Here is a 16,812-nt window from a genome sequence, read left to right on the forward strand (position 1 = left end):
GTTTTACAACTTGTTTGGATGAATTATAAAAGCAATTGCTTTCAAGGGAATGACTTGAAACATTGACGTGACCCTGCACTCTTTATGAAGTTGGAAGAAATATGTGACCATGAAATATTTACTGTTGTTTCCTTATGCTGTCATTTTGGGTTGTTTGTTAGTTTGTTATTTAACACCACACTGAGCAATATTCAAGTTATATGACGGTGGTCTGTAAATAATGAAGTCTGGACCAGACAATCCAGTGATTGATATCATGAGCATCTGGATATGATGACATGCATCAACCAAGTCAGCGAACCTACCTACCCAATCCTGTTTGTTGCCTCTTACACAAGCATAGTCACCTTTTACAGCAAGCATGGGTTACCTGTCCTAACCCGGATCTTCACGGATACATTTTGGGGTAATCTAGGTTGCAATGCCTGGAATTATTATAGAGTTTTGTTTGTTTGAGTCTATGATTTTAAAGTACATGTATGTTACTATCAGTTTGTTGGGGAAATGGTCGGCCCATTTGTCTCAGGTGCCACAATTCACTATGCAGAGTTGCTTCCCTTGGGCATGCCAGAAACCTGTGATTATGTGTTGGAATCCTGTTTGCCCCGATTATGTTTCTCGGTTTGTCAGCACCATTACCATGTCCACTGGCTTCACCAAAGTGGTAAAATGTTTGAGACTGGCATCACTAGGGCTTTCCTCCCACATTAAGATGACACACCGTGATGTAACTGGAATACTTTTTGAAGCAGTTTTCAACCAAACTCACCCACTCACTACTTTCAATTTGTTAATAATATGTTATTGAGCTGTAAAAAAAAACAGGACATTTTTCTAAAATTGAAAGAAATCTGTCACAAGGACAGAACCAAGATTTTAGACACCACTTCTGTTTAAATACATTCTGTCTACTGTTCATCCATTTTTGAGTTGTTGAACATACGTATGTTGACACATGCTAAAAGGTGACTATGCTTGTTGTAAGAGGCGACTAACGGATCAGGTGGTCAGATTTGCGGACTTGTTTGATGCAAGTCATCATATCCCAATTGCGTAGATCAATGCTCATGATGTCAATCACTGGATTGTGTCCCTGACTGTGATATTGCTGGAATATTGCTACTAGCAGTGTACAACTCATTCACTTACTTACCTGTAATTTCAGTTACTGGCCTTACATGGAGCAAAAAAAAAAAATTCTATATTACTTGAGCCATGTTATTCCTTTAGGAACATGAATCAAATCTGACTTTAGTCTTGTATCAACAAAATCCTTATATCGAGATACAAGGTCAGATAACATTATTCATATTCACCTCTTACTGAACTCATGCCTCCAGAAGAACACTGACTAGATTACAGACTTACTTGTACTGTCATGCATCGAGTGGTAAGGCCACACCAGAAAGTCTTTGTGTCTGGTAACCTGCCTGACACGACAACAAAATTATATTTCTTTATATCAGGTTGTCCATCTGTAATCATTCAATGGTTACAGAGAGTAGTTGGATGGCGTCTGTTCAGAGAGCTTGACTCCTGAGAGTTTTCAGTCCTGAAACACTTGTTACTTCTTCGGCAAGTGACTTAATCAAGTTCAAAATATGCCTTTCACCCAGCAGTGAGTTCAAAACATGCCTCTGTTCACCAAGCAGTGAGTTCAAAACATGCCTCTGTTCACCCAGCAGTGAGTTCAAAACATGCCTCTGTTCACCAAGCAGTGAGTTCAAAATATGCCTCTGTTCACCCAGCAGTGAGTTCAAAATATGCCTCTGTTCACCAAGCAGTGAGTTCAAAATATGCCTCTGTTCACCCAGCAGTGAGTTCAAAACATGCCTCTGTTCACCAAGCAGTGAGTTCAAAACATGCCTCTGTTCACCCAGCAGTGAGTTCAAAACATGCCTCTGTTCACCCAGCAGTGAGTTCAAAATATGCCTCTGTTCACCCAGCACTGAGTTCCAAACATGCCTCTGTTCACCAAGCAGTGAGTTCAAAACATGCCTCTGTTCACCCAGCAGTGAGTTCAAAATATGCCTCTGTTCACCCAGCAGTTAGTTCAAAATATGCCTCTCACTCAGCAGTGAGTTCAAAATATGCCTCTGTTCACCCAGCAGTGAGTTCAAAATATGCCTCTGTTCACCCAGCAGTGAGTTCAAAATATGCCTCTGTTCACCAAGCAGTGAGTTCAAAACATGCCTCTGTTCACCCAGCAGTGAGTTCAAAATATGCCTCTGTTCACCCAGCAGTGAGTTCAAAATATGCCTCTGTTCACCCAGCAGTTAGTTCAAAATATGCCTCTGTTCACCCAGCAGTGAGTTCAAAATATGCCTCTGTTCACCCAGCAGTGAGTTCAAAATATGCCTCTGTTCACCCAGCAGTGAGTTCAAAACATGCCTCTGTTCACCCAGCTGTGAGTTCAAAACATGCCTCTGTTCACCCAGCTGTGAGTTCAAAATATGCCTCTGTTCACCCAGCAGTTAGTTCAAAATATGCCTCTGTTCACCCAGCAGTTAGTTCAAAACATGCCTCTGTTCACCCAGCAGTGAGTTCAAAATATGCCTCTGTTCACCCAGCAGTGAGTTCAAAATATGCCTCTGTTCACCAGGCAGTGAGTTCAAAATATGCCTCTGTTCACCCAGCAGTGAGTTCAAAATATGCCTCTGTTCACCCAGCAGTGAGTTCAAAACATGCCTCTGTTCACCCAGCTGTGAGTTCAAAATATGCCTCTGTTCACCCAGCTGTGAGTTCAAAATATGCCTCTGTTCACCCAGCAGTGAGTTCAAAATATGCCTCTGTTCACCCAGCAGTGAGTGGGAACTTGGTGGGAGGAGACAGAGAGTAGGATGAGACACATGACCGTTCACCTTCTAGCACGTCATAGTCAGATCAGTGTTTGAAATAATTTTAAAACCCAACAAGACAGTCCGTCTGACTTTTTATCTTTGAATTGAGATAAAACTTCAGTCAACTTCAGCGTATGCATGACCAGATTGTTTTATATGAATTTCTAAATACATTTTGCCAGGGCTACGGTCAAACTATTCCCAATTGGAAATTTGTACCTATCTCTTGACAGCAACAGCGGGTCGGGTAATAGTGGGGTGGGTACCCGGGTAGTAAATTTGGACTTGTCCCAGCCCTAAACCCAACTAGAAAGTTACGAGCCATGGGCAGGCGAGCGGGCAGTTATTTAAGGCACTGAGTCAGATCGGTTTGTCTACTACCAATGGAGCAAAGAAGGAATACTCAGTGATGCACTGATAAGGATAATAATGGTGGGCTTTGAGTTTGGAAAAGCACAATTAAATGGACTGTTATTATTATTGTTAAAAACAAACTCACTGCCTAACCACCCAATTTCCTATACTATGCCATGACAGATTAACTTCAGTACAATGAAAGAATCAAGTGGTCCGTAACTTCTCTTGAGTGGTATATATACTCACCGCCAAAAGAAACGCAAACCATAGAAACATATATAGAAGTATGTACGTTAGAAGAGATGTTTTAATGTGTACCAATTTATGACAAACTATCAGCCAAGTGTTACCACACAGTGACTTTATTCTTATCATGAAATGTTGTAGGTGATTTTCAAACTTAACATGCTAATCCTGCACAAGACAAATGGTGAATCTCGAATCATGGATCTATGACCTCACATGTGATGTATTCATGAGCTTTGATTCACACAACATACCAATTAGGGCTGGGACGAGTCCAAATTTATTACCCGGGGACCCATCCCCCCCCCTATTACCCGACCCTACCCGGATACCCCCTATAGGTCTCAGGAGATACAAAATGTCTAATTGGGAACATTTTTAGCATAACCCTGGCAAAACGTATTTAGATACATGTATTAAACAATCTGGTCATTCATAAACTGAAGTTGACTTAAGTTATATCTTTATTCAACCATATGAACAATCAGAAGAAATGGGTGAATAGTCAGAAAGAAATGCGAACATTGTAGTGTAACCATAGAATTAAAGATACTTTTTGTCATTAAACAATATATCACGTGACTAAGCACGGGCCCGGGTTGTCCTATGGGTATCCCGGTCCTACTCAGTACCCACCCGACCCGGGTACCCGAGTTACCCGTCCCAGCCCTAATACCAATATATTTGTCTGTTTTTCGAACCGATCTAATATCACTTGAATATGAGTAATTCTTCATATATTAATCAACATGTATGGCATTCACGTTTCTTTTGTTGTTGGGAAAACATATATAGGTCACAGAGAAACAGAGTTATTTTTAATGATGGCCTAATCAAAGTACAGCTATATGAATTATGGGTATTTTTTTGCAATGTTTGATTGGAATCAGTGGGTGTGGTAGGAATGACTAATACAGGTGCATGTTTGTATGGGAGGGTTGAATCACTGTTGTAGTTACCTATAGAAATAGGAAGGTGGTATTTAGTGAGACCATTTCAGCTTACTGTATTTACTATGTGATAAAGAAACTTTGCATTCCTTGGTCAAAAATAGAATCCGTTTAACAATACATCTATAACTTCACAGCTGGATCATGAATTCTGTACTTACGCAGATATTTCTGTTTATGGTTGTACTTATATATATGTTTAAAAAACACTGTAGTATTTTTTGGATGTAAAACAGTGTCATATATATACAAAAAGGGTTAGGGGTCATGAATATTTTTGGGGATATTTTTATGAAATTGTGTGTTCAGTGGTATAAAAATATTCCCAAAAATATTCATGATCCCTAACTTTTTTTGTTCAGTTTATATTGTTGTGTGCATTTTAACAGCTGTTGATGATCATAAATGATCATAATGGTATGCTTATTGTTTTCTAATAGTCACAAATGTTTAAGTTTATCTTTCTTATGAAAAATGGTAAATGTGTTTTATGTCCTAAAATTATATTTAATTTGAATCTAAATGAATAAAAATATGGTAATGTCAATTTCATACTAGGGAGGTTTTACACACTGCAATAATTTGGGTTATCAATACTGGTAATGTTTTGAAGTCCTGATATTATTTTCAATTAATATAAATGAATTTAAATATTTAGATACTTATTTGATAACATGAAGGTTGTTGCAAATGGTCTTGTTTTACATCATCATGAGAATAGCAGTAATAATTTTGGGTTGTCGGCACTGGTGATGTTCTGTCCAGTCGAAATAGAACTTTACTGTCGATGTCCCCAGGGAGTGAGGAAGTTTGTGTAGTTGTGGCAGCCGGCTCCAACCCATGTACGTCTCGATGAGCGGACTCGGAGACGCTGGTGTTGACAAGCAATGTGGGAAAAACTGCAATATTTGTACAGATTAGTTTTGGTCGTATGGGAAAGAACAACCATTTGTTGTTTGTGTGCTGAGTACACCGGGCTGTCATCAGTCTCACTGAGCATGCTCAGCCGGAACACCAACACAAGGAGACCAGCAGCTGACGACTGAAGCCATCGCCCAGCCGCTAGCGAACGGCCTTGTGGGTCGGCTGGTCGGAAAGATTATTCTGTGCTTTAGGTGACTATGTCTAGATGAAAAGATGCTTCAGGGCAGAGCTAATTAATCAGTCACATCCTAAAGGTGTTAGGACAGTGTGGAGGTGTGCTGGAAGTGTTAACGAGATTTACCTTACCTGTACAGCCAGGTAAAGCCAGGTGATTCTGACCTAGCTGTGCTCTATGATCTGTCGGGGCTGTTATTGGAGGATATCTCTGCTTCAGCCCTTGTCCAATTCAGGACGGATAACTGAAGGAATTTAACAGCTGTTAATTAGTTTGAACAGGTACAACAGGTAAGTCCCTGCTGTCAAAAACAGTCGTCTTTTTTAACACTGGCATGGGGAATGAAACATTGAATGAAGTTCTGATGGACTTGTAATTGGCAGGCTTGGATGTCGGTTTATCTAAGGTTTGAATTTACCTGAGAAATAACGGTGAATCATGTTTTGCACCTGACAATAAACAAACAGGTAGATAATCAAGGTAAATAAATAGATGTGACATTTGTAGTTGAGGGAAGTCAGTTTATATAGACACATAACATATGATATCTAAATAGATTTGTCTAAAATTTAAATGGATGTTTACTTTGAGTAATTACCAAAAACCGGCTTTATGATTGTTGTAAAAAAAAAAAATGGTTGTACATGCAAGTATTATAATAGTTGGCCCATTGATTAAGAGGCTCATAAATTTTATGACTTTCAGCAGTTGATATTGGGGTGTGGCTGAATACTTGCGCTAGTTTTGCACCTACTTTGTTTGTATTGATTGCAATAACACAAGCTAGGTACACATGCACAGGTATTGTTATACGTCTACTTGCCCTACATGTACTAGGTATATTCAAAGCTCATTTATATCTAGCTAGGTGTATGATGGTGTGTATATTCAAGTTTCGATCTATACATATATGGGATAAAGTCACAGAACAAGAAAACAAAATATTTTCTTTTTGACTATGATCAGACTGTTCATTAGGATTAAGCACTGGTCCTTAACTTGAATATTCTTTCCTTTTATAAATTGAAAGTATATTTGGTAAAGATTGAACAACTCTTATCTGTTTTATTTGGAGAATATACCAATCCTATCATGTTAAAAAAAGATATATTTTTTAATATTTTCATAAAACACATTTCAATGTTCGTCCTTTGTTTTCAATGTTTCTGACAACAACAAAGGGAAGGGTTGGAAAACCTTAGCAATGGATATGACATTTAGAAACTTTTTATACATATTTTAAGTGATAAAATATTAATGTTTGAAATTTGATGAAGCTGTGTAGGTTGTGGGTGAGCGTCTCATGGTTTCTATAACGGGAAGTTCTACTTCAACTCGCTCAATCAATACAACATGGAGTATGCCAACAGTCATACAGTCAACAGTTTCTGTTGTTTGACATTGTTGTCAGGATCATAAAATGGGGAACTGACAATATTTTTTAACTTAAATTCTGAAGTGCCTAAGTGTAAAGTAATTTAATATATTACCCTGTCATTTTACACAATACAACTGCGAATCCTTTAAAAATAACTTTGCGTATTACAAATTTAGATCGCAAATATTTTGCAAATATGTGATGTTTCTTGTCGAATTTTTGTGTCAGTTTTGATATTAAATGCAAGAGAATTTTCCCAGTTCTATAATTGAATCACTTGAATTCAAATTTGTTCATTCTATTTTTGAGGTCAAAGGTCACAGTGACCGTATTGCTCACTCTTCGGTGGTGTTTTTTCTACGTGATTCATGATCACTGTATTTGTTTTCAAATTGTTCTTGTCAATATCTGTTTATGATACAGCATAGGAAGGCCCAGTCCCTCTTGGAGCTAGCGCCATCAGTTTGTAACAATGTCAGCAATATTTGTTGTTTTGAGTGTCAACCACCCGTGTCAATACAACAAGCAATCGACACTGCTCTCAGCTACATCGCACAAGATGGGAGGCGTCATCAGCACTGACAAATGGAGACATCTACCTTTGTAAAACATCACAGAATTCTGTTATCCCCCAATGAAAGTATTTGAAGCTGAATGCCATATAAATAGGACTACTTAAGTCAGAAGCAATATTTTAAAAACATTCTTAAATAATACGTTTACATGACTGATAAATTTCATTTTGAAATTAAAAAAAAAATTAATTTAAATTGTAAAATTAATGTATTGAATTATTGCATTCAAAGAATTTTTATTTTATTTATTAGCAAAACAGGCATGTTGAGGGACTAGTATTCCTTTGTAACCTTGTAATCTTCAATGTTGGAAGCGTTACATTTGTAATTCCTAAACAATCTCAAAAGAGTGCAAGTAAATTTTGTTTTCTCCTAATGGAAAAAAATCTTTTACATAACTGCTGGAGAAAATCCCCTTCATCAAGGGAACTAAGGGACCGGTCATGTATTACAGGGGTTTGGGTCGGAGTATTTTTGATTTATTAATTAATGAAAATAATGACCCTCTCTTAATGCTTAATGCTTTTTTTGAAGACCCTCCCTATCCTTGTACATCTTTTTCATGACCCTCCTTGAAAAGACAAAATGCAAAAGCATTTTATATTTTATTACAAAATGTCAATTTGACTCTCCCCAAATATGTTTGTTATTTTTTTACCCACCCCAAGAGACTGTCATATTTTTGGGTGACCCTCTGACCCTCCCTTCCTGCTACAATAAATGACCAGTTCCTTAATATTTCTTAAGAAAGAATTAAATTTTCTTGTCCTGATTTACTAAACAAGATGTCCATGTCTTTAAATATTGCTGCAGTTGATGAAAGCTAACAGAGAGAAGTGTTTGATAATAAAAATAATGTCTTCAGTTGTTGGTACTTTGAGAAAAGGAAAATTGAAGGTTGTTTGTATTTCCTGACAGGGTCAAACGAGACAAGCGGTTTGTGGGTACAGAGACTATATTTACATGCGAACATAGTTCTTTGGTCATGGTATGGGCAAATCAGCTTGTGCAGGGAGAGGATAAGATTTTGTGATGTCTGCGGCAGCCATGTTTGGTACGCTATACACATAGATCCCTGCGATAATAGGATATGTTTCTCATTCTAGAACAGCCTCGTTCAACAGCATGTGTGTATATCAAGTCTTAATTTGAATTTGTTGTAATAATACATTTGATATTCGTTTCATGAAAATCCAATTTTGACTCCAAGGCAGTTCAGATTGCTCGACTAAAGGCCATGGGAACTGCCGTGCTGAAAATGTCCGCCACATTTTTCAAATTTATAAGAATAAGGGCTACTCTTCGAAATAATTGGTACTCTTATTGGTTTGAACAGCATTATGGGAATATAATTGGCAGTGATGATGGAAATAACATGTTTATCATATGTAATGCATAACAGGTATAAATTGTCATATTTTTCAACAGCAAAAATTAATAATCTGTGAAGAGGAATGTTGTTCAATATGTATTTTCCATACTTTAGTGATGTATATTTGAGTGAGTGAGTATGGTTTTAGCAATATTCCAGCAATATCACGGCGGGGAACACCAGAAATGGGCTTCACACATTGTACACATGTTGGGAATCGAACCCAGGTCTTCGGCATGACGAGAAAACACTTTATAACCACTATGCTACCAGACTGTCCCTATGTATATTTGAAATAAGTTAAATTTGTAATATCCAATGAAAATTAGATAATTTTAGAATATTTCATTTATAATCTCTGCATTTATCACTCAAAACTGCATAAAGTCGTTAATGTTTAAGATCAGGACTCATCTGTCGTCAATATAACATTCTATAAATATTCCACTATTCCTCTTTGAGCATAATAGGTGTGGATCCCAACACCATATAAATATACTTATTATTAGGTATTTTTAGAATGGGAGAATTAAAATAGATATTGATGATCAGTGATCACCTAGAATCTAGTTAATGGTATATTGGTCATATGCTTCCAAACTTCCAATGCACTTTTGCGTATTTTCATGAGAATTTATTTGCAGTGGTAAGGTAGTCTCGGCAACGGCAACGACTGCATCACAAATATGGCAACCAATATTGACATGTCTAGAATGTCAACAACAAAGTGCATGTGACAGCGATGGTGGTGGTATTTACCTTGTAATTGAGGTATTTATTCAGAATCCATAAAGTACCCACAATAAACTTTAACAGGATTGATCACTCATGTAGACACTTATGCCCTGAGAGGTCTCGACATAGACTTGGGCTAAAGGGTAGTCAGTGGAAAACATTTAAGTGCTCAGTACTGTAATATATGGGGTGGGGGGAATGCACTATAGTTCAGTTTAATGGGCTCAGATGTTTGAGAAGACATTAGTCTGAATAGAAATTCCTCAGGTGGACTGTTTAAATAATATTTATGAGTGTATGCACATTCTGAGTCATGAAATAATATTTTGTGATTCAATAGAATATTAGATATCATGTGCTTGTTTGAAAATGTCTGATATCTTGTGATGGATGGTGGGTTAGTGTAGTGGGTAGTGTGCTTGCTCTTTGCGAAAACCCAGGTTTAGTTCTGAGGTAATATTAACGGGCCCTTCCTACTGTTACCGGGATGGTAGGGTAGCCTAGTGGTTAAAGCGTTCGCTCGTTACGCCGAAGACCCAGATTCGATTTACAACATGGGTACAACGTGTGAAGGCCATTTCTGGTGTCCCTCACTGTGATATTTCTGGAATATTGCTAAAAGTGGCGTAAAACACACTCACTCATTCACTGTATGGAGAAAACCAGGCCAGATAAGATAAAATCCTCTAAAACAGAACCTGTTCTTCATGCTTCATATAGGGGATTGGATGGCCTCAGTGCCTGTATAGGTTTTGCTTGGATTGGATTGGTGACTATTACGAAAAACAAATAGTGGAGACAATCGCTCATGCAATGGCTAGCTTCACCCTGTAGCATGCAGAGCCAGTGTACAAAAGCTGTAATTTAGTCTTGACATTGAAATGTTCTGTTGAAAACTGAATGCTGAGAAAGAAGCAGTTAATTGTGATGTTATCCACCATGTGCCCATGCTGACAATCAGTGTCACGACCAGCCACATACCTTCTTGTTACAACACTGTCAGTTGTCATATTGTCACCGCTACACACAGAGGATGTACAAATTGGCTGCGTGATCTTTATTCTGGGTAAACAGCTCTGTTCCCTCTCAGGCCACTCTGTCACAAGACAACCTGCTTGACAAGATACCCTCTTCTGGAACACACTGTTGCATACAGGAGGTCAGGTCAATATTTAACATGTGTTTATTATAGGTCCTAGACATCGCAGAACAGTTTGCATATTTGCGGGTAAGTTTCCTTGAACTCAGGGGGGCTTGGAATGCATTTGACCCTCAAAATGAAGGAATATTGAAGGAGATCCTTCTGTTTATTGTTGCTTCTTGAGTGTCCCTTGTTGTGGATGTGTTGGTAGGTCAGTGGTAAGTGCCAGGTTTGATTCCCTATATGGATGCTGTCTGTGGGGTCCAGTGTTAATATGTACAGCACTTTGTTGCTTGTGTTAAGAGTCCGCTAAACTGGGCTGTGGGTCAGGCTGACATGATATAGCTGGAACACTGTTGACTGTGACATCTGTGAGGTGTATGTATGGGGCTGTCAGACAGATACACACAAGCCCTCTCATTAACTGGATTCTTCACAAGAACATCTACATGTCAGTTCTCTGTGTGGATCAGTTAAGTGGTCAGTGGAGCACATTTATAAAAAAAATTATTCAAGTTTACTAAGATCCATGAAATCTTATTTCATTAAAAATTCTTTAAATTCAAAAACATATGTTCAAGATGTGGAAATTTCTCATCGTCAGTATGTATGCAAAAATGAAAAAAAATATGTTGTGTTTATTGTTATAATTACTATGATAGATACAAACAGCTATGATTTGACTATGTATATATAAAAAACTGCTGATGTAGCTTAAAAACATGGTTCACTCAGTCCAAAAAAGGACTTAACAACCTTTGGTATCATCTCCACAGGGTTGCTGCTGCAACAATAACCATGATCCACTTGGGGATAATCCAGTCTGATCCCATGGTTGTTCTTCTATACATATTTTATAACGTCATAATGACTATATAAAGCAAACGTACCGACCAGCAGTGCATGCAGGACCTCTGATCCATGAACAGCGCCCCCTAGAGGGCGAAAGGGGCATGAGTTGGTCAGTGTTATATTATGACCATGTTGGCAGTTTTAGTAGGCCTTATCACACCATAACATGAAGCATGGCATCTATGTAGCTATCAAATATGTATATATGTAGACAATGTTTGTGTTTGTTTCCATCCATTGATGTCAAGCAGGAAGTAGAGCATGGGTCTGTTACAATATTCATGAAGGAACACCCTATTTGTTTTCACCGAAATCTGTCATGTGTTTATCCCTTTTTGACACAATAGAAAACATTCTTTTTCTTGTTTGTTCTGTTTGAATATTGTATTTCCATACTGAGAATGAATGTGATGTGTCAAAGATGTATATATATTTATATACATCTTTGGATACATGTAGCTAAATTGTATATACAAACTGTGTAAACAGTTTGAGGGGACATCTGTGACTTGAGTGTTCATTCTGTCAGCCATTAGTTTGAGTGGTAAGACTCAAACATACTAACAAGGCCAGATTGGAGTGAGTGAGTGAGTGAGTTGGTTTTAATGCCGCTTTTAACAGTATTCCAGTCATATCGCGGCGTGTCAGCTTAATGTGGGAGGAATGCCCGAAGTGATACAGGTCACAGACGTTTACAACTTCAGTGAAACCCACGAGCACGGGTATGGTGCTGGCAAACCTAGAAACATAATCGGGGCGAACCGGGATTCGAACCCACAATCATAGGTTTCTGGCGTGTCCAAGGGACGCAACTCTGCTCATCGAATCGCGGCGCCTTAGACAACTGGGCCACCAGTGCCCCCTGGCCAGATTGGAAGTGTCATTTTACTGATTGTGTCTCTTCAGTGTTAATACTGTAAACCACTAGTTTGTGTGATAAGACTGAAACATACTTTACTAGGCCAGATTGGAAGTGTCATATTGACGATTGTGTGTCTTGAGAGTTGTTCATATTGTCAACCATAACTCCATCTTGTCCAGACTCCAATTCCCTTTTGTTGTACTCTTCCTATGTAAGACTCACTTCTTCCCTCACTCCATCACTTCCCCACTCCCTCACTCCCAAACAATCAGTTTAGGATAAAAATAATCATTCTTTTTGAAAGATGTTTTATGAAATCTATTATAACTGCTGCATTATGAATGATTTAGTGGTACACATTCATTGGCCATAACTTAATCCAAATGTAATCTTGTTTTGCAAACATACCTGTGGCCAACACCTAAATATGTGACTGTGAAATGATACATGTGTATATTAGTTGCTCTACGACCACCCTCTACTGTTCTGAAACACCAGTTAACACAATCTGGCAAAATGTAATCTTTGATGGTTACTATGACGATTAATGAATGCTGATGGGATTACTTGACACTGGTAGCATGCTATCTGATACTGATGTTATGTCTGTTGCCCTGGAAACAAGGCAGCTCAAAGGCAGATTATATCAGAAACCAGTGTGTATACATCTGTGGCAAACGTTTCATAATAAAGAAAAAAACTGGAATGTGGGTCAGAGCAAAATGTTCTTTGATAAGTAAAAATGCATATATATATTTTGGTTTTGTTTGGTATGTTTAAAGATGTATGTAAATTGTGTAATTAGATCCTATGTGAAGTGATATTAATTTCCATAGATAATGCAGGGACCAACCATTATATATTTTAGAAATAAATTTTGAATTTTTGAAAAAATGTTTCAGAAAATACTGACAAATATTGATTTTGCTTCAAGTTTTACCTCCCCTCAAAGGGGTTTGCCACATTTTCTGTAAATAACTTGAAAAAAATGTTTAGTTTTGCTTCTACTTTCAGAGAAGCTTTGACTAAAAATATTCTGTCTCAAACAAAATTCAATAAAATATTGATTTAATGGTCCTCTAAACATGGATTTACTGCTTCTCTAAACATGGATTCACAGCTTCTCTAAACATGGATTCACAGCTTCTCTAAACATGGATTTAAAGCTTTTCTAAACATGGATTTACAGCTTCTTAAAACATGGATTTACAAGTGCAAAGGACTTCTTGTGATGTTATTAGTTTTGATTTACCAGATCAACATTTTTTTCTCTTTTCTTTTCACATGCTTGATATGGTATGCAAGACAGATGTACATTACCGTTCTGTCCTTGTCAAAGCAATATAAGTCTATATCACCTGAGCACATATAATAAATAAGGCCTGTCTATTACACAACCAGTGATGTGACGTCATATCCATGCTCTCATGTTACACCTAAGACCTACACATTACTTTCCATAATATAGCGAACTGCCATCTAGACATAGATCAACAGATTACTTTTGTTGAACATTCATTGTATGAAAGCTGAATTTGGTGGCATTTGTTCTACGAATGCAGTAAAATGGGAATGTGAAGGTCATTCTAACTGTGGAATTCTGGGAACAAAGTGTTGCCGCACTTATGATTGCTATTATGTTGTTCCTGTTTTCAGAAGTCGTCATTTTATTATTTGTTTTAAGCGATTAAATGTTGTTTTACATTCTTGAATTATTTATTATGACAGCATTTGGTTTCGGTTTAACATGTACATGTAATTGAATACCTAATGTTCAACAATATAATGAAAGTATTGCAAGGTATAGATGAGGTCTGAAACCATCTGACTAGGTCTTGTACGCCATGTTTCTGTAATACGTTCAGGTACGTGATTCTGCTGGTAAATCATATGTTGAGCTTCGTATGCAACACGTTTACATTTTGCAGGCAGTCATTGCAAGCTCCTGACAGTGGTAGCCCATTGCTCCGTGCAGCTCTCTTACTGTACATGCATGGAGTTGAACTTGCAACGGACTGACCGTTATGTTTAGGACAGCCGTGATACCTCATACTCTTCCCTCAGCTAAATTGCTTTGTTTGTCAATTTGAATTGCTATTTCTTTTCAACTATCATGTAATAAGTACATAAGAAAGTAAGGGGGAAGTTTTATGCTTTTCTGTTTGTCTGCAATCTCAAACCGATGTGATCAAATGATTTATTAAACAAATGTAAATTCTTTGGGAAAGAGTAAGTTATTTGGAAACCTTTTCCCAAATTCAATATTATAGCATTCCCAAAAACATTCACCAAAAATGATTGTTGCTAGATGTGGGGTTTGAGCAAAGATTTTCAAGATTCTTGAAATGGCTGCTTGCCCACTGGTGGCAGCGATGGTTCCGGGAAGGTGTCACATGCTGGGAAGGGGCATGGCAGACAATAGTCACCATATGCTATATTCCTACCAAACAGTCATAGTAATAGTATTTCTCATACAACTTCATTTGTCTTTGATATTTTTAGTTTACATTTTTTGAAAATCCTAACAAATTTTCTATAAGGCTGACCATATGTGAACATGAGCTATCTCACTTCCAAATTATAATCATAGTTGTAGGAAAATATTACCCATACAACTACAATGATATTTAAAGGATATACTTGACTAAACTACATTTTAGGAAATGATTGAGCTTAATTAACAACTCATGATGTTTGTTTTTCCTGAAGGTAAACGATTGTTACCCTGTGCTGCTTCCCTACCAAATAATAATAATAATAGTAATAATAAAAAAAATAAAAATAAAAATAATAATAATAATACTACGGAAACTACATGGCCATGTTTATATTTGACATAAAGGCTTCTCATGTGGTATTTCTCCACACAACATGGATAGTTGTTGTGAACAAGCGTTGCCAACATCTGAATGACACTCTTTCCGACAGCTTCATTGAAGTGCGGTTGCTTCCACTCCTTTTCAGTCAGTTAATCTGGTCTGAAAGACAGGATATAATGTTAGGTCACGCCTGTCAAGCGTGGATCAGTCATGCTCTAGTGACTTGCAATGATTTCAGGTTGAGGCATCAGTGTCAATCTTCTTACTACCAGTATGAACATGGATAAGCAGGGTCATACGGGGTCATATGATTACCATAGAGAGTTGGATTGTTCAGATGCTGAGTTAGAAGGCAATACGACTGGTATTTCCCTCGTGTGCTTCGAGGGCTTAGTGAAACCACTACAAAGAGGGCCTTACTTTCAATATTTTTACTTCAGCTGGACAAGTTGGTCATTATGGTTATTAAGGTGATTTGTCAAGGACCATGATCATCATAATACATCAGACACAATGTGTTCGTGTAAGTCTGCAAGCCACCTTGGAGGATTATATGGGGCATATCATCCAAATATATTCCTGGTCTTAAGAGGATGTGTAATACTTCAGGCTTTCTGGAATAGGATAATTAAGGCTTTTTTAGCATCAGGCACACATTAGTGTTTTGTTGCTTTTGAATAACACAGTACACATCACAAAGTAGTTACAAGCTGAAGGAACCTCTCCAGCATTTACCTTCTACGGAATTATGCAGAGATTTATCCAGGATTCCAAACTAAGTGCCCATGGAGGGTAAACTGGAAAAAAAGTAGTTTGTTCAAAAGTGGGATTTTTTTAACTTCTTACTTTTTTGTTTCAGAGGTATTTTAACATTGTGTTGTGACACTGCATTCAATACAATACTGTAAAATTGAACTTCCTCCCCTTGTTTAGTCCTGTTTTCAGTGGAATACAAATCACCGGCCATCACATCACTTGTAACAATATATACATCAAAAAGGAACTTTTTAATTCCCATATTGGAATTTTTGCTGACAATAATTGTTGCAGATTTGGGGCTGAATATCGGCCTCTGAGCAGGTCTAGATAAACTCCTACCATTGCTAGCTTACACTGACACATTCTCTGGACGCTTTATTGTACAGTGTTCAAATGGTTTTTGTGTGAACTATGTTACACTTGAAACAAAGCATTGATATGCTTTGATAGTGTTATGAGTATTGTGAGATTCTAGGAAGCGGTTCATTCAACAGTGTGGTGTATTTTCTCTCATAAGGCAAAAAGGGACAGTGGGGTAGCCTAGTGGTTAAAGTGTTCCCTCATCACGCCGAAGGCCCAGGTTTGATACATGGGTACAATGTGTGAAGCCCATTTCTGGTGTCCCTGCCGTGATATTGCTGGAATATTGCTAAAAGTGGCCTGAAACAATACTCACTCATTACGCAAAAACTTTAAAGTCCACTTCTGCTGTAACTCGCTCTGTAATTGCTTGAATTTTGCCCAAAGCGACATAAACCCATATTATATCAATCCAAAAGTAACAGTGAATTAATTGTTTGAATTTCATCACTCGCATGCTTGTGATG

At 37.6% G+C, this 16,812-nt stretch overlaps 1 protein-coding gene across 3 annotated transcripts in view; it reads left to right on the top strand.

Annotated features, from left to right (window-relative positions):
- LOC139449916 (uncharacterized) overlaps positions 1–16,812 on the top strand; it is a 219,076-nt gene that overhangs the window by 72,555 nt on the left and 129,709 nt on the right. Inside the window, exon 1 of one of the 3 annotated variants that reach the window (XM_071231525.1) lies at positions 5,464–5,782. The exons of the other annotated variants lie outside the window; for them this stretch is intronic. The gene's annotated coding sequence lies outside the window, so the exon portion shown is untranslated. Of the gene's footprint in view, positions 1–5,463; positions 5,783–16,812 lie in introns of those variants that run through there. 3 annotated transcript variants of the gene reach the window in all.

Source organism: Haliotis cracherodii, unplaced genomic scaffold, assembly GCF_022045235.1.
Source record: "Haliotis cracherodii isolate W230 unplaced genomic scaffold, xgHalCrac1.p SCAF_8, whole genome shotgun sequence".
Taxonomy (NCBI): domain Eukaryota; kingdom Metazoa; phylum Mollusca; class Gastropoda; order Lepetellida; family Haliotidae; genus Haliotis; species Haliotis cracherodii.